The sequence below is a fragment of the Magallana gigas genome, chromosome 9 (genome assembly GCF_963853765.1).
Source record: "Magallana gigas chromosome 9, xbMagGiga1.1, whole genome shotgun sequence".
Taxonomy (NCBI): domain Eukaryota; kingdom Metazoa; phylum Mollusca; class Bivalvia; order Ostreida; family Ostreidae; genus Magallana; species Magallana gigas.
The window spans coordinates 47,867,795-47,891,957 of NC_088861.1; the positions used below are offsets into that span (position 1 = coordinate 47,867,795).

Genomic DNA, 24,163 nt, shown 5'->3' on the forward strand with positions numbered 1-24,163 from the left:
GGTTTCATTAATATTCGTTGCATACCAATTTTCGTGGATTTCGTTTTTAAGTTTATCCATAAAATTAAATGTTCATTGATGTGCAATTTCTACTATCAATTTGTATTGAAAGGATCATTTTCCACGAATTTACATATCTTTGAACATGTGATTTTCACTTTATCCACGAAAATTGATACCCTTGAATATTAATGAAACCACAGTATCTCTCAATTAAAACAAAATAAAGGTTTATCTATCAATCAAAACAAAATAAGGGTTTATCTATCAATTAAAACAAAATAAAGGTTTATTTATCAATTAAAACAAAATAAAATACAATTTAAAAGTATTTTAATGATCTTCAGACTTCTTCAAAACGACTAATTCAACGTTTAACGACCCATGCATGTGTTAAGTTATATTATATCAAGTATTTAAATTGTAATGATTTAGTCCACATACAAAAAAAGATTGTGAATTGATTTTAATCGTCTAAATCTTTTGTTAATACTCAGAACATTCTTTACTGTAAATCATGTATAATCATCCGTATACCAGTACCGTGAGATGTATCAAAGGGGATTAAATTCGTATTCTTCTTATACATTGTAGAAGAAATCAAATATTTGAAACAAAATCACAATTGGAGAACATACACAGCTAATTGTGCAACGTACGTTTAAAGTTAACACATGTACAAGATACACTAAACATACGTGGCACATACTCAGTATGTGATGTCAAACCATAGGTAACACATACATTGAGAAATACATGATTAACATACGTGTGATAACATACGTTCAACATCATATACGTTTAACTTCCGTTAGATTTTACATATGTTATACGTATGTGAACCATATGTTTTACAAATGTAGATCTCAACCACATGTTATACATATGTTAATAAACACACGGTTAACATGAGTTATATGTTACACGTGCGTTAATAATATGTTTTACATGTGTGAAGGCATGCATATGAATAACGTTAGAATTACCTGCATGCGTGGATCTAAAGATGGGGTCGGAGGGGTCCCGACCCCCCCCCCCCCCCGCCCCGTTGGAAATGAAATTATCTACATCATACATGTCTTAACATTGTATGACACTTTATATCATTGTAAGGTTCATTTGCAAAACTACAAACAAAGTTACATGTATTCCCTAATATTTTCATCAGAAATATATCTGAGCAACTCCTATATTAATCATAGTTTTTTTTTCAACTTTCATTCAATAAAATGTTTAGAAATTTGGCTAATAAACCATGTTTCATATGGCAATGTTTACAAAATCATTTTGCATATCCTATTTTCTATACAACTGAAGTATACATTTGGTGTATATTAGCCATGTGACGTGGTGAATATTGTTTATGTACTTACAAGTGGCATTCTCAATCAGTCGTCGATTTAATTTATTCGTTTCTATGCTTATTTTTGGGCCATTTGTTTGATAAAAATAGAGTTACCTATGAATATTGTAAAATATAACCGAGCTTAGCAGTCTTTCAACTTTCTTCTTTGGTATACCGGAAATCCCCCAAGACATAGAAATAAGAACAGGAAACCACAAACCTAAAAGTTCGGACTTTTTTTTTTAATTTACACGCAATAGGTGTGGATAGTAATATATATATATATATATATATATATATATATATATATATATATATATATATATATATATATATATATATACGCATACTTTTATTGTGAGTCAACAATTTAAATAAGAAAAAAGATAAATGTTATACGTTATTCGAAAAAGAAAAGCTCTTCATATGCAATGACGAGTACCCTTTTTCATTTTCACTTTACATCCAGAGCTCAACATGCACATAGCACGTACAAATGCCATGTGCCTTTTTATCATGTGAGTATTAGCCTATAATAAAAAAAATACCTTTAGAATAATATCCAGCTGATTGTAAAAAAAAAGTTCAAGCTACATGATCATAATCTGAATATATTTAACAAACAAGCTGTTTAATAACAGATGCGGTGTGAAAACTGCAACGTAAATACCATTGAAAACAAACAAAGTGTTCATACAATTTGCTGCCAAAGCCTTACTAAGCAATGCATTAAGTGCATGCATATTTCATGTCTTATAATAACATATTTTTTAAATTTTATATCTTAAATTAAAGTAGAACTAGCTTTTCAGAAATGTGTCAAACTATATATATTTTTTTTCATTTGGACAGTTAAAACAACTCCTATATGATTTACTAAAAAGGGCAGAGTATTCATACATATGCACATTTGTAACATTAAGTGAACATTATTTAATTCAGCTTGATCACACTGGCCTAAAAATTCAAAGACCAAATTTTAACACAATGAGGCAATTTTAATCTCATAAGCCAATCTATTGATTTATTGATTTTGTTTAAATAAAAAAAAAATCCATTTGGATCGAAAATATGACAGGTAATTTATACCCTCGCCCATATTGCTGGATATATACAGTGTTTAAAGTTGTTATTTTGCAAAATTTGGAGAGAAAAATGAGATAACTCTTAATTATATAGACACAATCTCACATGCAGTTATTATAAATTATATACATAGTCAAATTATATAAAACAAATATTAACATTTTGGGCCTATGTGGCAAAATATAGAAATAAGTGCAGTATGTAGCAACCCCTTTAGTCAAATAAATATAATTCCCCAAGATTTTGGACATGATGATTTTTTCACATTTCCCTTTTATTCATGATTGAAATAACCACTGTGTATTTTTAAACAAGAGGCCCATGGGCCTTATCGGTCACCTGAGTAACTGCTGTGTGGCTTTTGCAATGTATATTCATGTGCATTATAATTAATAATGAAATCATTATGTTTTAATACTCCGGGATTGTTTAATCCAATAAACTTTCTTAATTCTAAAAAAAAAATTAAATATTGTAGCATAGAATCAGTGACATAACTCAACAACTCTTAAGTACAAAAAAATATATATTCAAGTGGAATTACGCCACCCTACCCTTTTTAATCATTAGACCCCTGCCCTAACACCAGAACCCCTGATCCAGGGGTGGTGAAATTAACAATTTTGGAAAAGGCACTCTTCCACATCATAATAATGTACTTATGTAAGAGTTCATCTGCTTAATAATCACGAGCAAAGGAGAAGATTTTCAAAGAATTAATGCATTTTCACTATACAATAATAATTAAAGCCCCGCCCTAACATAAGAACAACTGACTGAGGGGCCACGAAATTCATAATTTTGGAAAAGGCATTCTTACTCATCATGATTATATACTTAGTTCATGGGCTTAATACCCAAGAGCAGAGGAGAAAATTTTCGAAGTATTAATGCATTTCCACTATATAATCATTAGAGCCCCACCCCAGTGCCAGAACCCCTTCACCTGGGGCCATGAATTTCACAATTTTGGTAGAGAGCTCAATGCTTGTTACATTCATGCCAGCAGGAGTAAAGAAGAATATTTTTTAAAAAATGGTTTCAGCCCCAACCCTCATGCTTCAGTGGCAGGGGCCATGAATTTCATATTTTAAACTTGCCTTCTTTCATAAATGCTACATGCCAAATTTAGTTGAAATTAGTTCAGTTTATGACTGATGATCGACATACAACAAACAATGACTGATAAAAACAGATAGCTATAGGTCACGTGAGTGACTCAGGTGACCTAAAAATGAGGATGCTCATAATAACTTCACTCTCCACAATCATTTTAAAATGTTATACATGTACATACACTCTCGCCTGTTGTCCCATACTCCAACCAGTCACCAGCATTGACCATTTTCCCATCTGCTGTGATAGCTGATCCTCTCTGAATTTTGTCATCTGAAGAGTGATTGTTGGAGGTCAGCAGGGAAAGCATCTCGTCAGTAATTTTCTCAGTCATTGTGTGTCTGTTTGACTGTCTGTATAGTTTTCGGACTGTACCATTCTGCATATGTTTGTCTGAGGTGACTGACTCTCCCATAACTTTCTGAATCTCTGCCATGCCCCCAAACTGCAGACCATGTGCTGAAGAATTTTTCCTGCAATGAAATAATTCTGGTAAACCATTCAACTTAATTGGTATGTCCTTTCAATTTTCGTGTAAATTAAATACTACCTAATACTAACCATTCTTCACACTCCTTAAAAAATCCCCCAGACAAAATATGTTGGCATATTGTATGCTTTATAAACTTGATTTAAGTGTCCCTGCTAGTCGTGCCTTCAGATTCTGAAGGAAGATTTGATCCCTTATGTTGCCACGGTTTTTTTCAAAGGCATCCTCTATGTAAAATTTAGGGGGACCATGTTTTCTTATGTCATCAACCTATTAAAAACAAATGTGTTTAACATATCGGTATTTGCTAAGAATCATGAGAATTGCATCAAATATTCTTGGATACATGTAATTGAAAGTCCTTATCTACTTATATAGGCATCAATCATTACTATTAGAGCAATGTAAGAATAAAATGCTTATTTAGTATATTTAATATATGATCCGATTTATTTCTCAGCTTACAATATCTTTGTGTATAATTTGGAGTGAGGACACATGTATCCTAATTAAACAGGTCTCCCATTAACATTACACTCAAAATTTACACAAGCATTCCATATATTTTTAAAATAAGATTTGTCTTTATTTGTGAAGAGTGAAGAAGGAGATGGGACTTTGCCTTTCTTTTAAGTTCAGGTGTATGAACTTTGACATAGGAGAGATATTTGTCAATGGTTGACTGTAGATACTGCAGATCATCTTCATCAAAGCTCTCACTATGCAGTTGTAGCTGAATCTAAACCACTATTTTAAAATCAAATTTCCTGTACATGTATGGCTAAAGGGAGAGAATATATGCTCGAGACAGAGAGACTGACAGAGAGACAGACTGATACATGTACCATATAGCTTGCCTGTAGTGCATGGCACAGGATGATTAAATACCAAGAATCAATTTTCATAAATTGGATTTACCAACGACAAGCAGGAAATTATCTTTACATATTTTGTGGAACTGCAGCAAACATCATGTTGAAAGGTGCAATCTGCAACTGTTATAATCATAAATGTAAAATACTTAAGACAATATGGATTGTAAATTGACTCAGTGTATACAATTTTGGTACGTTTTTTTTTTCAAATATATATTTCAGGTTCTCAAACTATTTTTAACAAAGATATATTGTCATTGATATACTATGACAAATATATAACCCCTTCCACCCTCCCCCTCCTAAAAAAACCCAAAACAAAACCAGTACCACTTGCATAATACTTTAAGTATTTTCCTTGGCGACTTTGCATGCATTTGAAGAATTCAAAAAATCTGCCACCAGGAACAACAGCATCAAGGTGTGCAGGCATTTTCTTTGATGTGTTGTTGTCCACACTGTTAACAATATATTTGACAAGGTGTTTCGCTAATCCCAAAGGGATTAAATGAAGTAATCCAACAGGAATGTCACTATTATAATTCGAATAGTTGAAAAACAATGCTGTTGAATTCAAATATGATGGCTGAAAAAATATGTGTTCTTTATAGCCCAATAACCAAAACTATTAATCATTATCAACTAAGTTATAGATGATTTATTGAACTTTATTTAATTTTCCATACACCTGCAGAGAGAAATTTAAGTATTTCCATGAAAATCCACTCAAGTTAAAGTACAAATTTGATATAGTATTCAGGACAACTCTTATTTTGTGGTAACTGGAGATACACTTGTTCACAGCACTAGTAACTTTTTTTGTAGCAGGGATATACTTTGGAGGAAGAATTAATCATTTTATATACATGTACCTGTGAGGATTAATGACATCCCAAAAGCAGTTGTCATGCTCTTTTATTCCCTTTTCTGAACAAAGCATTTGCTTGTCCTTCTCCAAACTTCTCATATTCAGGATATTCAATGAGCGTCGTGTTTCATCAGGCTCTCTTTTTCACCCCTGCGAATGTGTTCGGAATGTTTTCTTTATCGTTGCTATGTATGTAATAAATCCAGAGGTGCTCGAATGAAAGTTCACCAAGATTTGTTCAGTTCCTGTGAAATTTCGAGCGGAAGTATAAGTGTCCGGATAATATTCTCAAAATACGTAAGTACTGGTCAATTTTCATATCATATCCTACTTTATTTACGTTAAAGCATCAAAATCTTTTAAGATGTATGTCTTAGTTCACCATCTAGCGGTTATTTAAATTTAACGATGATATTCAGAACAGAGTTATCGGGTGCGTTCAGAGTATTTCCAGTAGTACCAATACCAGTTTGCCAATGGTAACAATTTGTGCCATTGGTGCCATTGGACCCATATATACTCTGAACGAGTTTTGGGGTACAGATAGTAGGAAATTTACCAATGTTAACAATGGTACCTTTGGTGTACCATTGTTAACACTGACTGATTATTAAGCGGAAAATGTCAAACCAAGATGCAATATTTTTGCTTCGTTGTTCATTTTCCACCAAAAGGATACATTCAAAATTATAATTTGTTTACAATAAAGAATTTTTTCTTACAGTATTTCTTCTCCCGCAAAACGTGTGTATATCTTTGGAAAAACATGGCTAGAGCGAGTCATAACTATGCGATTACTTTAATACCAAAATATAGACACCCGATGATGTTGATTCCGTTTGTCCAGAGACACATTTGAAAGTCAATGCTATGGTTAATACCGACAACAATCTAAATGGCCCCACCCCTAATGTTGAAAAGGAACTATTGGTGTTTTGTGGAAACTACGTTTGAGAACTTTCGATGTATGGCTGAACGGTTTTAGAACATCTTCAAAAGGAAGTTTTTTTTATAGAGTATTTTCTCCTCCTTAAAAAATATTAAGGCCAAATAGATAGCCTTCATCACAATTAAGCAAAAATTTTGAGAACACTTTCAATTTCAAAATGTTTTGGTGCTTTAGATGGCAATCATATTCCAACCAATGTCCCCCAAACACCTGCAACATGCCTACATATACGAAAAGATTTTTTTTCAGTTGTATTTTTGGAATGTTACAATGCTTAAAGGAATTGTTCAGCTATACAACAAGGTTTAATGTGGAAAAGCTGCGAAATTACTCTGTTGCCTTCAGTGCATACAAAATATTCGCCATTTTTGTGACGTCATACCATCGCTAACAGAGCTCTAGGTCGTCTGCAGAAATGTCTACCTATGGTAAATTTTATCGGCAAACATTGGTACTGTTGGTATACCAATGGTAAAAATAATTGCCAGTGGTAACTTTTGTCTGCCAACGGCAGTACTAGTACTCTGAACGCACCCATCGTTTGTGTTCAACCACGTGTAGAGTAGTTGAAAATATAAACATCGGTTGCTAAATAAAATCATAGCCATGTTTGATGCTTGTGGTGTGCAATACTATGTTTCTACAAAAAAATAATGGGTGAATGTTTTGCATAAAAATTTAGTATATCGAGCCATTTTCAAGGAACATTCGGCATAAAATAGTGTAGTCTCTTTCAAAATTGATGTTATTACTAGGTCAGGCGCGGATCGAAAATTAATTCCTAGGGGGGATCTCTACTACGCATGTTAATTGTTGCAACAGCAGAAAAAAAACTATTTTTGTATTGTCACATTTATTTCTAGAACACAATTTATCCACCAATTAATAAAAATAAAGTTTAAAATCAATATACGTCTAGAATTCATATTTGACAACAAGTACCTAGATTCTATGAAATAGACTATAAACACAAGGCAGGATTTTTACTGCGAAACTGAAATGGTCAAATAACACCACGTGGTCTAAACTTTAAATGACAATAACATTCGCAGGGGTGTTTTTTGACAAATATGGTCAAAATTGTCAGCATCTGCCTGAAATAATCACATTAACTCTTGCTGACTTAGTTTAATGTTTGCATATTACCACTTTATAATCAGTAATTATCTCCAGATAGTCATATCTAATGATTTTCTGAATCCTGTCTGAAAATTAGTACACAATAATTATCCTTATATTCTGCATCCACATACTATCCATGAAATACCGAAAAGACTTTGTAGTTCTAATATTTATTAATTTTAAAATTGACTATGACAGTTTTGTCCAAAAAATTGTGAAAAAGTAAATGCAACATACAAAACATCTATGGCAATACTTCTTTGCCGCTGCTCCTAAATGATTTGCGCAAAAAGACATCATAGCGTAATCTGCCACAATAACATCAATGCATGTTTTAATGGTCCATTGTTGTGCTATTTTTGCATCAGATACTTTAACCTCTTCCCTAGAAAATTAATGTATCAAAGTTAACAGTTTATATATTTAGAAAAAAAAAAAGATACTGGCCCAAGTTTACAGATTTATCCTCATAAAATTGAGAACTTTGGAAAAGAACTTTCACCACAGAAAGAAAATCCATTCCCAACAAAATGTTTCAAACCTTTCACACTCAAATATGTTGTCAACCACTAACTGGCCCAGGTCCATAATTTCTACTTTCTCTGGTGCCCCAACAAAGAACACATAACCTTGTTTCATTCTTTTACACAGTGATAAACCTTAAAGTTGTATTTTAAAGCAAAAGATACTTTTCATTAAATACATGATTTCCCTATTTCAAAATAGCTTGGTCATCACATTTTGAGAGAATCCGAAGAATTCATACTATTATATTTATCATAAATGAGGTGTTTAGTAGTACAAAAGCAAGCGTAAAGAGATTATTTATAAATATTTACATTTGCAAATATGCTTCCTTATATGAACCTATAGAATAGCTAAAACGTTCAATTCTGTATGAACGTTTTTGTGACGTCGCAATGATCATTGCACGCGCTTATCGCTTGTCGCTTGGATTATTGTAAACTTAAAAGCTCAGTAATTTTAAGAGTTCTGAACGATTTGTCTTTTTTAAACGTAAATATTAGGATTTGATCACGTGACCAACCAACTTCATATCCCGGTGAACTCTTTAAATTGCTGTTTATTTCTTAATTAACTAAACAGCAAATGAAAAAAAAATCACCGAGATACGATATCACATAGATTTGATTGTTTTTAATTTGCTATTCTGTTGTTTTCTTATCAGGGAGCGTATTTGCAAATGTTAATATACATGTATGTACATGTACCTGAAAGTTGCATTTGGATGCAGTGTACCGTTTACATAACGTGGCGGAGCACAAACAAAAATGCACAACCCCACTTATAAGGATGGTTAATATTTGAGACGAAATTGTGCAATGTCTCACTTTCATCATGCAGCTTGATCTCATGTTATTATGTTAATATATGTTAACAATATTTAGATATTATATTTAAACAGGGACAAATAATGATATACATTTTAAAAAATTGTATCAAAAGTACTTTATTTTAAAAAGAGGAATGTTGTTGTTGTAATCAAATGGTTAATTTCTAACAAAGTATAACTCAGACTCTTTTCCGTGATAAATTTGATAATTGACAAAGTCACACAAAGTAGCGACATATTGATTACACTGATCTAGACCATGAGTTGTGTGGGATGAGAACACACATGTTTCCCTCTCATGTCTCGCCTCTTTCCTAAAGGATTCAGAGGCACCAGCTCAGCAAGCGTCCCCGCACCGGTACTATTCACCAACCCCTAGCATTATCCGTTGGTCAAGTTACTGTCCGGATAAAGTTGATAAAAGGTGGGGATACCAAGATACTTCCGCTTCCGTTTGGCTTCAGGTGTAAGCCAAGAAGACTCGCCGCCATTGTTTCATCTACTAGCGAGTTTCTGGTCCACAGAGACCCGAATGTACGTGAAGAGCCGCCTCTGGACTCGGCTAATGACCCGATACTCCAGTGAGCTGAGTCCGTCACTGTGGTTCTGTCTCTTTTCTGACTTAATCAGATCAAATCTAAAATTAGAATTCATTGGTATTGGATCTTTGTTTAAAAACTGAATTAAAGGTAAAACCGTATATATAAGAAGAATCCTGATGTGTTTTAATTTTAATTTTTACATCCGTAAGAATCGTGATACGTACATGTAAATGTTTATATGAAAATGGTTTTAAACAGAAAAAAAAATATACCGAGGGTCTAAGCTCATACAATAATACAAGTTCAATGAATTTGAGAAAAAATACAGTGCATAAATTTTTAACATTTTTCACAACGCCTTGATTTTACTATATTAACTACAATAGATATAATCTTAAGCGGTAAGCCTTGTTTGTTCGGCTTTAAAGGGGCATGGTCACGAATTTTTTTTCGATTTTAGTGTTTACTATGCTTCAGTAAGGCATTTTTAATAGGCAACCAAAATTTGAGTGTCATTTGATGAGTCATAAGCGAGTTACAGAGCTTACAATTCTTCGTTATGTAAACAAAGCGATTGTTTACATTTTGAATGTTGAAGTGCAAATTCCAGTTTTAGACCTAAAATGAATGTGTTAATCGTTAGGAACTGTTTATTTATGCTTAAAACGAATAATAAGGTAGATAAACCAGCTTTAAAAAGATTTTTACTGGTATATTGAACCTATGTTAACAAAAACAGGGCACGAGCCTTGTTTACATGACAAAGAATTGTAAGCCCTGTATCTTGCTTAAAACTCAACGACTGGCACCCACATTTCATTTGATCATTAGAAATGCATTCCTAAAGCATTGCAAATAATAAAACCAGAAAAATTAAATTTGACCAAAATCGTGACCATGCCCCTTTAACCCGATCGATCTAATTTAAGACTCAGGATACCCGGCTAACCTCCTGGGGTTCTTCTGGTTCCGGCGGTGGGCCAGGATCTTGTAGCGGGCCACGTCCCTCGTGTACCGGCTGATGGTCAGGTTGTGGTACTTTATCCTGTTACAAAAAGAAAATGTTTACTGTAAACGTAGTACATTTGACTGCATGTGCATTATATTTAACTATTTCAAGGGAATGCAGCTTCCACTAAACAAATCCACGCTTGCATGTTGAAAAAATAACTTCCGCCAGATATCATACATGCTACATGTAAAGATGAAAGGTTTACAGAATATCATGAAGTATTAGTTTATGACACTAAAGGTTAAAAATAACCGAAAAGTTACTTATATGTATCTACCTGTGGTATTTACATGTACCTGATGTATCAACCTGTCTTATCTACTTGTTGTATTTACCTGTTGTGTGTACTTGTTGTGTCTACCTGTTGTGTGTACTTGTTGTGACTACCTGTTGAACCTATCTTTGTATCTACCGGTACTTTTTGTAATTACAAGAAATGTACCTGTTGTATGCCTGGTGTATCTACCTGTTGTATTTACCTGTTGTACATTTCGTCGTTCTCCCCTCCCCAGCCAAAGAACTTGTTGGGGTACCCGTTCACAGTCAGCATCTGTTCCTTGGTCATCGCTGACACGCCCCCAAATATGGTAGTGTACAGCAGTTTGAAACAGGTCAGTTAATAATGATCCACTGATGTGTTCACATGTACATGTAGTCATGTACCAGTCTGTAAGGATGAATGTGAATGTATACCGTTCAAGAGAGAACGTTGTCATTAATGATTTCAAAAGCTGGTGGCCATAGAAAAAATCAAAGTAGTGAAGTACTGACGGGAGTTGATTTTATCGATTACCATTTATCTTAAAATAAACTTATCTTGCATGGCAATTAGTTTCTAGTCATATTTGAATTACGCACTTTTTATTATATGGATTTTAGACTTTTCCGACAAGAATTTCGAGAAACCCCATATGAATTATGTTGTGTGATATTTAAAGATAGATTTCAAACTATGTACAAGTAATCAAAGCAATTCTAAAAGTTTTATGGATCAAAGCACTATTGATATCGAACTCTAGTCTCGTTCAACTAGAGGCTCGGCTGTCTCCGTTAATCTCCGACAAGCAAGAGAGCCTTTCTGCTTGTCGGAGATTTACGGAGACAGCCGAGCGTTTGGTTGAACGAGGCTATGTTAAACTCTGGCGTAGGAATACATGAGACTATACACATTTCTTAGTTGTTCGTATTATATAAAATTTGACTATTTTCAAAGTGTTTATTGATAAGTTTCCTTGAAAAAAAAATGCTTCAGTATACATTACTTTGAAATTTTCTATTATTTTCAAGAACTAAGTCTTGTCAGCGGTGATGATTTGTGCTTAGGTCCAAACACTGTTTCACTTTCGGTTTGCCAGAGTAACTGCATAGGAGAGTTGATCAAAATCAACTCCCAAAAATCACATTTAATTTTTTTTTTACTTGTTTTTTTTAAGTCATATATTCCTATGTTGTTCTATGATAAATTCGACCTCTCCCCTTAAAAACAAAACAACAATCTATCTGAATGAGATACATGCACATTGCACATGTAAAGGTAACACTCATAGACTAATGCTATCAACAGGATTAGTTGATTATCTAAATAAATGGGAACGCGTAACGCTATTCAATAATGCATGGTAATGCTTTGATTAGAAAACAATCTAATGCAGAGAAGGAGAGATAAGCAGCATTTTATCTTCCTGTGTGATTTCACAAACATTATGCAAGCTAAATAAAAAAACAACTGTGTTTAGTAAATAGAGGACTCTAAACGGTATCAGGTCAAATTCTTGAGAGAGAGAGAGAGAGAGAGAGAGAGAGAAGTTGCTGCGGAAAATTGTGATGGGGGCATAATTTTTTTTCTTAACTATAATCAATGATCGCTGACACACACCTAGTGTTAATTTGTTTATTTGTACATGTTATTGATATTATTATTAATCGTAGACAAACATGTACGTCTATCTATCTGTTTATTTTTGGCTGTAATTCATCTACCGGGGTTTTGTTTATTTTTACCTGTAATTCATCTTTTTGTTTATCTTTACCTGTAATTCATCTTGTCAATGGCCACAGACATGAGTCTGGGCTGCTCCGGACAGGAGTAGGTGTTCTGGTCATTCTCAGGGATTAGGTCGACATCGTGGAAGACAAAACACTGGTAGTCGTGGACCTTGCTCGCCTCCAGGAACCCCACATTCAACAGTAGCGCTCTGTTGAACGGGATACTCTCCTCCTTAAATAAAAAAAATTAATAAACGAATAACACGAACGTTATTTATCTTATTAAAAAAGGGTACAAGTGTCAAAACTTAAAACAAAAGAAGAAATCCGTGCTTTTTTGTTCCGATTTTTAACATTAACGTTAACGTTTTAACGGGATTCAAAATCAAAGAAAAATTTTCGGGGTTTATATTTTCGATCAAATTCTTTGCAGAAAATTGACATTTATATATATTTAATCTTATTGCAACTTTCACAACAGCGTCCTATATCGTCGCACTTTCCTGCACTCGTGTGTTGTAATGTAGACACTGATAATCATGATAAATCTACACATAGTAAAATGCTTTGAAATTAATTAGCTTACAGAAATTCTTGTTAGGCTACAGAATTGTAACAGAAGCAGTCAAACAACATGAACAACTCGCACAAATCAAAACAAAAAAGTTTTATGCATGTGTATATCTTTAACCAAAGAAAAACCCCGTTTATAAAAGAAAAGAACATACAGATTTAGAAACCGATCTATTTGAACAACTAAACAAAAGTGATAGGTACTGACAGTGAACTGACCGAGGTGAGGTGAAATCAGGGGACACAGGGGCTTCTTTGTGGAACACCCCCGCCATAACCAAGAGACATACGGACACTTCCGGTTAAACATGGCGCCAAAAATCAGCAGCTGCGTGACGACGAATGCCAGCAAACAGACGAACAGATATCGACACCGGCACGAGGTCACTGCTCGGGGGAGGGTATCAACAGCTCCCAACATCGCTCCTTAGATATCAGGATATCTCTAAGATATCCGACATATCGGTTTCAGGGGAGACTATCCCAGCTCAGGTAAAAATCGTCAGAACTGCACACCTAGGAGTAGATGTAAAACAAATAGTGAGGTCAATACCTATTATTGCGGAAAGACACCATTGCAAGGCTATGTTTAGGCCGATGCCCCGAGGCAGGGAATGTCAGTCCACAACAATGGAGTGTGCATGTTTACATCATGCATCTATGGCAATTATCAACTGCTGTTTGTTGTTCCGTGTTAGCTCATTAACTCTTTATTTCTCCCTTGTGGAGATTCATGTTACATTATTTGTCATGTTTATATAACGTTAAAGTACAACACTTAAAGAAAATCAAGGAAAAAGTATAATAAATGAAACTCAAGTTAAAGAATAGTTTATTCACTCGTTTGTTCCTCGTTTGTCCATCCCATGCAATACATCAATGTACACATAGGCACGTAGGTTTTGAAAGTGGGGGAGGGGGTGCAGACTAAATCCTAATTTAAGGAAAGGGGGAAGCCAAGTATTAGAAACTGCTATACCAAGGTTAATTTTGACAAGTGGGGGCGGGGTTGGGGGGGGGGGGTAACTCCCATTTAATTGAATTTATTTCATTTTTCTGTTATAAAAGGGGGAATACCCCCCCCCCCTTGCGATGCTAAGTATCTGGTGCACATAAAACGTGTAGGGGATGTTACTACGTCGTCCATTACAAATACATGAACGTGCTTATCCTAATTTTCATACCAATGTCTGTCAAATCAGTTTACTATGATCCATCACCACCCCGAAAAAAAGACATGCCGTACATTTCAAAAGCTCAAAACCTGTGAACATGGCACAGGATAATGTATCATTCGCAATTTCAAAAACCCAGTTCTGCTATGTGCACATATACATAATATTTCATACTTCATTGTACAGGCGGCATAAATATTAAAAGTAAGAAAATAATTGTACTAAACATGCGATACACATAGACAAATTTAAGAAGCTGCAGAGGACTTACTCATTGTGATTCTCTCTCCATCTTGGTTTGTTATCGCTATTTCCAGACACGCTGCACGTGTGGTATGGGGCGCCGGCGGGGAATGCATGTGCGGCTAGAGGCCCTCAGTGGGTGGTCATCATTGAAGCTCAGCCATTCGGCTCGCCATGCACGTGCTGCGTGAACGGATTACACGGATCGCATTTCAGTGGTCTTCTTATAGTGCGTGCATGAATATGACTTTAAGTCATGGAATTATATATTTATTTTTTTCCTCCAGGGGTTTACATTTCGTAAAAGAACTAAAGATATATCTTTTTATATTGAAATAAACCTCACCGGAATTTATATACAAACTATCTTATCACTATATATATCGCGGGTTCTATTGTATCGCAGTTTATTCCCGAAACAAGTATTCCTGATTTTTTCTCGCGATTTTAGCTCCACAAGAAGTTCACCGATTCCAGGATGGAAGCTTAGAAGATACTAGTAGTAAAATATATCGGCAGAAAATATTTTTCTCACAAGTATAAGTTTTTTCCGTAGAGGGAAGCGAGTTCAAACGTCCACAGTTTATTAGATGAAAACCGTATTAAAAGCATGATAAAATGCGTTTCATTCCTTAACTAGATTTAGTAACTTTGTTCACATGAAAAATCAATTTTTTATCTAAAGAAAAATGTTCGTTATAACTGAACCAGGCTTCCAGTGATTCAATGTTGCGATACAATGGAACTCTCTTTTTTTAAAGGTAAATCAGACTTGTTAATTTTAATAGCACACAAAATAAACGAAGTAAGTTTGGAAAATGGTGTTTTTTAGAAGGGAAAGAGTACCAAATCATTCCCCATACAACGTAATGTTAACCTAATTAAATACCCCTGACTTTTTTACTTATAGACATTAATTAAGTATCAGAGGCGGATCCAGCAATTTGGAAAAGGGGGGGGGGGGTTCCATTTGATGAAAACCAAAATGTGCAAAATTCATCATTTGTCAATAAACAAGGACTTTTTGAACGTTTTCCTGCGTATATAACTGTATTTTATAAACATTTATCTCATCACTATCTATTTCACATCTATTTCAACAGCAGAGTGCACTGCATTATTGAGCGTTTTGCCGTTTTGGTTTAGGTAAGAAACCCAAGTCTCCAGCAATGAGAAAGTTCGTCTATGCTTGATAGAAAAGAAACACTAAGAAGCAAAAAATAACTCAGACTAATTACGACAAACTATTATAAAAATGGATATTTAGGTATTTTTTTTATGTCTTTGATGTTTTTAAATTCTGAACTATTTATCGATTTTGAGTCCTATCCTTTGCCTTCTTAAATAAAGGTCTAAATGATAGGATATGACAAAAAATGGGGATAATTTATGTGCTGAATAGATGGTACGTGTGTAATACAATGGTAAAAGCAATTGTCGTCATAAGAACAAAATTATGGGACGCAGTACAAAATTCTTTAAATAAGCAATTTTTAAAACATTTATTTGAGATAATTACAGTATTTCTATTATAGATGGGAAAATTGTCTTTAAATAGGCACTATACGTTTTCAAAAAAAAATCATATGTCCCAGAGAAAGGGGGGGTTCCGACCCCGGAACCCCCCCCCCCCTCCGGATCCGCCAATGAGTATATATATTAGTTATAATTAAAAGTGTGCGCTTATTCCATTTAAAAATATTCTATTATCTTAAAGAAAAGAACGACAACTCTGAATAGGAAAAATCCATATGGATTATTTATTATTTCAAAAAAGACGCCCGAGCTGTGTTTTCTTCTCTTGTATGTTTGTCTATAAATTTGCATATATCTAAAGGCAAGATGTCCGTTATGTCAAACGTTTTCAACTCAATACAAATTTTTTTACAGGCGAGAAAGGCTAACTGTAACGAATCAAAAAGCTATCATTAATTTATAACTTAACAACATTGGCGTTCACTATTCTCTAAATTATGAGAAGGAATTCAGAAAAAAGAAATCCATTTTTTTGGGAGGGGGGGGGGTCTAAGTTTTTTATGCTTTATATTAAATATCATTGTCATGTTGAGAATTTTAAATTTACACACACCCAGTCAATTCAAAAGAAGGTGTTGAAGTTCCTATGCTAATTTTCCCTAAAGGAGATAATAGAACAATAAAAGTTACAGAATTCGATGCAAATCTTTTTTTCATGCAAAATTGTACATAAAGCAGTGTAGAATTTTATTTGGAAAGTTTGTACTAACTTATTTAAGACCCTGAAATGAATTTGAAAATGGTTACACAGACAAATGTGGCAGAATTCACGCTATATAAAAGGGGAATCCTCATCATTGTGAAAAAATGCCTCCTTGTAACAAAATTAATTTAATCTTAACGTTTAAAGTAAGACAATTTCTTGCAATTGAAAACTGCCATTTCCAATTTTTGTTTCAAAGAGGCATATTTTTAATAAATCTGACTCTTGGAAAACATCATTATTACCTTTGAAATCTAAAAACGACGTATAAAATTTTTCCTTCTTAATTCATGTCTAGATAAGTCGACTAGTAACGCAGTTTGAATAGACTAAAACCGTGTCTTATATTTTTGACTGGGTTCGAATCCCGAAAAAGTTTTTTTTTTTTTTTTTTTTTATAATTTAATTTCTTTTAATAGCATGGAAAGGTAATGTATAGAGATAAATAAAGAATGTCAGAATAAAGTTATTTAAACTTATGTTAATGTAATATTTTGCATGCCTGCTTATTTTTTCTTTCAAAATTAAGTGTGAAGTCCCCGTTATACACTTGAAAAACTTTTATTTTTTCTGAACAAGAGATTTTAAAACAATGTACTTAGTATGCATCTATGTATAAAGTTGATTGTTCACCCTTTTTATGAAATAAACGGGTATGCTGATTTCAAAGATACATCATTGTACAGGTTGTTTAAAAGCAAACAAAATCATTTTAGAAAGTTTGAATCGGCGATGAAACAATAGGCTACTTAAAATATGTACGGACAAATTTGTATTTTTTATTAGACTTAGCGTTTATTTAGATACTATAAAACATAGGATGGTTATGAATACAACTCTGACGGTTTTGAAGAGCCAGAATAAGATTTATTCATGTATCTCAAGAATGATATTTTAAACACGCTGAACAGTAGAGATCAAATTGATATATGTTAACATTCAAATACAGAATACATGTATATGGTTATCTTTCTAACTGTATTTGGTGGCTGCCGTGTTCGATAGAAATACACGTTAAATGTTTGTTTATTTTGCCTCCGTACTGAACATATTCGCTCGATACGGATATTTAAAAGTCCTTTCCACGTAGGGGAATAGTCCCACTGTTTTGCAACACCTTCTTTGCAAAATGACATTATTCTCTTCATTAGATATTTGATAAGCATTGGAGACAGTTTGTAACTGCTAGATGACTGTACGATCATCCTGTTGCCCCTTGGGGGCCCCTAATTGGTCAATAAATTGATTTCATTTTATTGTACTGGTATTTAGAATCATGATATGCTTCAGTTTGTCCAATATGGGCAAAAATATGTTCTGTCATATTGAATTATTTCACTTTGAACTTTTGTTTAAAAAGAAAAAGAAAAGCATGCCCATTTATTATCTACCCCTCCTTTAAATCTATTAATAAAAGTTAAAACCCACGTAGAATTGATTTCAAAACCGATTTTTTAAAACTATCTTTCATTGAGATTAATGAAACTTATCAAAAAAATGTGTGTATTTAAAACTAAATTACAGTAAAGATCAAAAGGTTATATAAACGAACCTTCCTGGAATATTAGGTAGAAATCTAGACTACACGGAGCAGATTGTACAGAGAATGGGTGCGAGTAAAAACATTACAACAAGATACAAGGCTGACTGAGAATGGGAGGGGGGGGGGGTCGGCGGGTGACATAAAATACCCTCACAAGCAGTAAGAAAGGATTGGTTGGGGTGAGGTGATGGTTTGGGGAGGGAGGGGGGGGGGGCTGCTTCAAGTCCCCATGTTGACCAAGCTATACATACAATCAGAGTTCTCCTCCTTGAGCTACTAGACCGTAAAAAATCAATTTATGAATTCTAAAAATACATGCATAACAAAACCAACAAAGGAATTGCAACATTCTGAATGAAGTAGCAAACCGAAAGTAAGGTAATTATGATTTGGTTTTTAAATTTTTTTTATGTAAATATATTTATGATCACACAAATACACGGAGCTTGGAATCTATATCTTTTGAATTAATGGCTGGTCCGTATTACGAATTAATTGGTCGTATGAAAAGAGGTTTAAAAATGACTCGCTAGGTTCATACAATGAGCTTTATGGTCCCCGTAAAATGTTATCTGGTTATGTTGTATTACGGATATACCAGGTCGGGATTTTTGAAGGATCGTGATACATGTACGCCTTGCAATTCTCTAGTCAGCCGTTAGTCTAAATGGTTGGCTAACGAAAATTTACTCTAAGATTAACACTTGTCAAAAAAAAAAAATTAATTACCCCCCCCCCTTAAAAACCCCCACAAAAAACAAAAGGGTTTATCTTCTGTATAGATCCTATGGGTATCTGATGCTGGAGTGTTACATCTGCGCTCGGGCGCTCTGGTTGGAAGTCGGACTTTAAAATCTAAATGTGGAGTCAAAACTTTCTGTAAATCATTAGTAAAGAGTTTAACACATATATAAAAGGGGAATCCTCATCATTGTGAAAAAAAAATGCCTCCTTGTAACAAATTTAATTTAATCTTAACGTTTCGAGTAAGACAATTTATTGCTATTGAAAACTGTCATTTCCAATTTTTGTTTCAAAGAGGCATATTTTTTATAAATCTGACTTTTGGAAAACATCATTAATACCTTTGAAATCTAAAAACGACGTATTCAATTTTTCCTCCTTAATTCATGTCTAGATAAGTCGACTAGTAACGCAGTTAGAATAGACTAACACCGTGTCTTATATTTTTGACTGGTTCGAATCCCTAAAAAGTTTTTTTTTTATTTTTATTTTATTTCTTTTAATCGCATGGAAAGGTAATGTATAGAGATAAATAAAGAATGTCAGAATAGAGTTATTTAAATTCTTGTTAATGTAATATGTTGCATATCTGCCTATTTTTCTTTTTAAATTAAGTGTGAAGTCCCAGTTATAAACTTGAAAAACTTTTTTTTCTGAACAAGAGATTTTAAAACAATGTACTTAGTATGCATTTATGTAAAACGTTGATTTTTCACCCTTTTTATGAAATAAACGGGTATGCTGATTTCAAAGATACATAATTGTACAAGTTGTTTAAAAGCAAACAAAATCATTTTAGAAAGTTTGAATCGGTGATGAAGCAACAGGTTACTGAAAATATGTACGAAAAAAATTGTACTTTTTACTATACTTAGCGTTTGTTTAGATACTATAGAAACATAGGATGGTTATAATTACAACTCTGACGGTTTTGAAGAGCCAGAATAAGATTTATTCATGTATCCCAAGAATGATATTTTAAACACGCTGAACAGTAGAGATCAAATTGATATATGTTAACATTCAAATACAGAATACATGTACATATGGTTATCTTTTTAACTGTATTTGGTGGCTGCCGTGTTCGATAGAAATGCACGTAAAATATTTGTTTATTTTGCCTCCGTACTGAACATACCCGCTATGTAAATATAGTCGTCTTCGTAATGTATCTATATTTAGATGTGGCTCTCAAGCGATACGGATATCTAAAAGTCCTTTCCACGTAAGGGGAATAGTCCCACTGTTCTGCAACACCTTCTTTGCAAAATGACATTATTCTCTTCATTAGATATTTGATCAGCATTGGAGACAGTTTGTAACTGCTAGGACATGCATGGCATAGAACACCGTCCCGTGATTGATGAAGTCCGTACATCAGGAAAATACCACTATCATACCAATATTTACAAAAGCATTTGTTGTAAACATAGATTCCTATGTGAAAGCACTGTATCCTTTATTATCGAAATCAGCTCACTGGGCTAAAAGCATATCATTTTTAAAACCTGATATCTTTGTAACTAATGTCTATACATCTTTTTATTTTTCATTTAGTAATACATGCAAGATCACTGTACGATCATCTTGTTGCCCCTTGGGGGCCCCTAATTGGTCAATAAATTGATTTCAGTTTATTGTCCTGGTATTTAGAATCATGATATGCTTCAGTTTGTCCAATATGGGCAAAACTATGTTCTATCATATTGAATTATTTATACATAGTGCAATATCTCAGTTTAAACTTTTGCTTAAAAAGAAAAAAAAAACATGCCCATTATAATTATCTACCCCTCCTTAATTTAAATCTATTAATAAAAGTTAAAACCCACGTAGAATTGATTTCAAAACCGATTTTTTTTTTTACTATCTTTCATTGAGATTAATGAATCTTATCAAAAAATGTGTGTATTTAAAACTAAATTACAGTAAAGATCAAAAGGTTATATAAACGACCCTTCCTGGAATATTAGGTAGAAATCTAGACAACACGAAGCAGATTGTACAGAGAATGGGTGCGAGTAAAAACATTACAACAAGATACAAGGCTGACTGAGAATGGGAGGGGGGGGGGGGAGGGTCGGCGGGTGACATAAAATACCCTCATAAGCAGTAAGAAAGGATTGGTTGGGGTGAGGTGATGGTCTGGGGAGGGAGGGGGGGGGCTGCTTCAAGTCCCCATGTTGACCAAGCTATACATACAATCAGAGTTCTCCTCCTTGAGTTACTAGACCGTAAAAAATCAATTTATGAATTCTAAAAATACATGCATAACAAAACCAACAAAGGACCTGCAACATTCTGAATGAAGTAGCAAACCGAAAGTAAGGTAATTATGATTTGATTTTTAAATTTTTTTTATGTAAATATATTTATGATCACACAAATACACGGAGTTTGGATTCTATATCTTTTGAATTAATGGCTGGTCCGTATTACGAATTAATTGGTCCTATGAAAAGAGATTTAAAAAAGACTCGCTAGGTTCATACAATGAGCTTTATGGTCCCCGTCAAATGTTGTCTGGTTATGTTGTATTACGGATATACCAGGTCGGGATTTTTGAAGGATCGTGATACATGTACGCCTTGCAATTCTAAGGTCAGCCGTTAGTCTAAATGGTTGGCTAACGAAAATTTACTCTAAGATTAACACTTGTCAAAAAAAAAATTAATTACACCCCCCCCCCTTAAAAAACCCCACAAAAAACAAAAGCGAATTTCTTGTCTTGTGGCAGTTTTGCTTACTTGAACATATATACATTGTAGTTATTAGTCATATACATGTACCTAAGTTTAGTCAAATGAAATATTTACATATTTTAATCGATAACAAATCAACCTTATGCCCCGATGTTTAATTAAATCCATTTTACATGCATCAAAAGTCAGAAAACAATCGACTTCTGATAACGTTCGTATCGTATAACCTAGCTTTATCAGCCTTTATCAATAACCGTGCGCGGATCTGGGGGGGGGGGGGGGGGTGAGCTGTCGTCCCTGGTAAGTTCAGACTTTTAAGCTACATGCATGTATCTAATAAGGCAAACATGAAGAAAAAATCCCTTTATCCATCCATTTAGCTAGTAAACTCATCATCATATGTTAAGTAATTTCATTCAGTGACGTGAAAACAATCCTAGATTCGCTTCTACTTAATATATATATATACTGCTAAATGTAAAGCAAACCATAAGAATAAATATCTTTATTCATGTGCATTGTAAAGAGGGTCCTTATATAAGGTGGATACAAATGGAAATAAATTACCCGGTGTCCATTGTATGACTGGGACGCGCCATTGATCACATGCTTATCATAATGGACCCACAAAAACAAAACCACTTCACGAAGGGTCAAAAAAGTATAAACGCAGGCACACAGCATCATCGACAACTTGTCAAAGGGGGAGGGTTACCTGTTTTAAAATGTGGGCTCCGTAATCTTTAACGAGTGCACCGTCCCACACCATACAGAGGAATTGATTTTAAAAACTAACTTTAGATAAAAATATTGCATGATCTTCTTGTAAATCCACATCATTTATCATAGAAATCATGGATAACGGCAGGGGGAGGTCGGAGGTGTATCTCATATACTCAGAGGAGTCGCCAGAAGAGAGACGGTTTGCTGAAGGGGCATTGAGAGAGAGGCTAGAGGGTCGAGGACTAACGGTGCGGTCAGAGGCCGATTTTTTGGCGGGAACCAACCTTGTTCGTGGCAGGAGCGGCGCTGTCCAGGATTGCTCCAAAACGCTGATTCTTTTGACGGAGAACTCTAACAACAGTTCCTGGTGCACCTTGGAGCTACTTCTAGCGTTGGAGAAGTCCTACAGACTCAACAGCGTGTCTCTCGTGGTTCTGAAGATTAGCGCGTCTCGGGAATGGAAGTTTCAGTTGGTAAAGACACTGAACTGAATACAATTCTTTGACTTATTTGTTTTATGTAACATTTTTAATGTAGATCATTGTGTAGTGTAGCATACTAATGAATAAATATTGATAAATAATTTCAGGCTTTGGAGATGTTAAATGTAGTTTCCAGGGTAGACCTCAGCAGTTTTACCGAACTGAGCGAGAATGAAGGGAAGTTTGTCGAACTGGTGAGGAAGCTTCAAGGTAGGCAGAATTAGAGCATCGTTGAATAATTTTTATTGCCTCTGGAATCAAAGCACATAAGTTAGTATCTCTCCTTAATTAAACGAGTTATATAATTATAACTATAATATAATAGAATAACATATCCATAAATCTTGGGGAATTTATCAGCTGAAGGGAAAAACACGAAATTTCATTATTTTAGAGTGTATAAAAAATCAAGTACTCACCGTTCAGTCACCGCTTAATTCTAATTTTAGGATCCACAGAAGTGTTTATCACAGGAGGCGTTTTCCATCTGTTTTCCTTTAAGTGGAATACTACTTTTCTTTCCCCAGTTGCAAATTTAGACTCGCTTTGATTTTTTTTCAATAATATATGGGACAGTTTTAAATTAACGATATTTTACACAGTCAGAGAGAGAGAGAGAGAGAGAGAGAGAGAGAGAGAGAGAGAGAGAGAGAGAGAGAAAGAGAGAGAGAGATAGAGAGAGTATTATCAATTAATTGACTAATTCATCGTCATATTAACAAATCCCCCATGTTTTTGTGTTTTTTTTGGTCATAGATACCCGTGGAATGGACGATATGCAACCCGCTGGAAACATTGCGCATGCCCAGGTCTGGTCCCATTACACGGGACTATTATCTTATTTACTTCCAGGTAAGTAAATGAAAGATAGCTAATCGAAGACTATACTTTTTTCCTTATTTTTACCCATCATGTGATTGTCTCAATCTTAAAAACATGTCACCTTTTCTCAACAAAGCTTTCCGTTACCGAATTTTTTTTCAGTAAAACGTGG

General features: G+C 34.2%; 2 protein-coding genes across 4 annotated transcripts in view; one reads left to right on the forward strand and one right to left on the reverse strand.

Moving 5' to 3' along the window:
* The window catches only part of LOC105325111 (beta-1,4-N-acetylgalactosaminyltransferase bre-4), a 174,175-nt gene extending 159,392 nt beyond the window's left edge, over nt 1-14,783 (reverse strand). The window contains exon 1 of the mRNA XM_066071127.1: nt 14,765-14,783. The gene's annotated coding sequence lies outside the window, so the exon portion shown is untranslated. The remainder of the gene's footprint in view (nt 1-14,764) is intronic.
* Nucleotides 1-24,163, forward strand: part of LOC105329774 (uncharacterized) — a 189,481-nt gene that overhangs the window by 146,003 nt on the left and 19,315 nt on the right. Inside the window, exon 12 of one of the 3 annotated variants that reach the window (XM_066071118.1) lies at nt 22,814-22,950. The exons of the other annotated variants lie outside the window; for them this stretch is intronic. The gene's annotated coding sequence lies outside the window, so the exon portion shown is untranslated. Of the gene's footprint in view, nt 1-22,813; nt 22,951-24,163 lie in introns of those variants that run through there. 3 annotated transcript variants of the gene reach the window in all.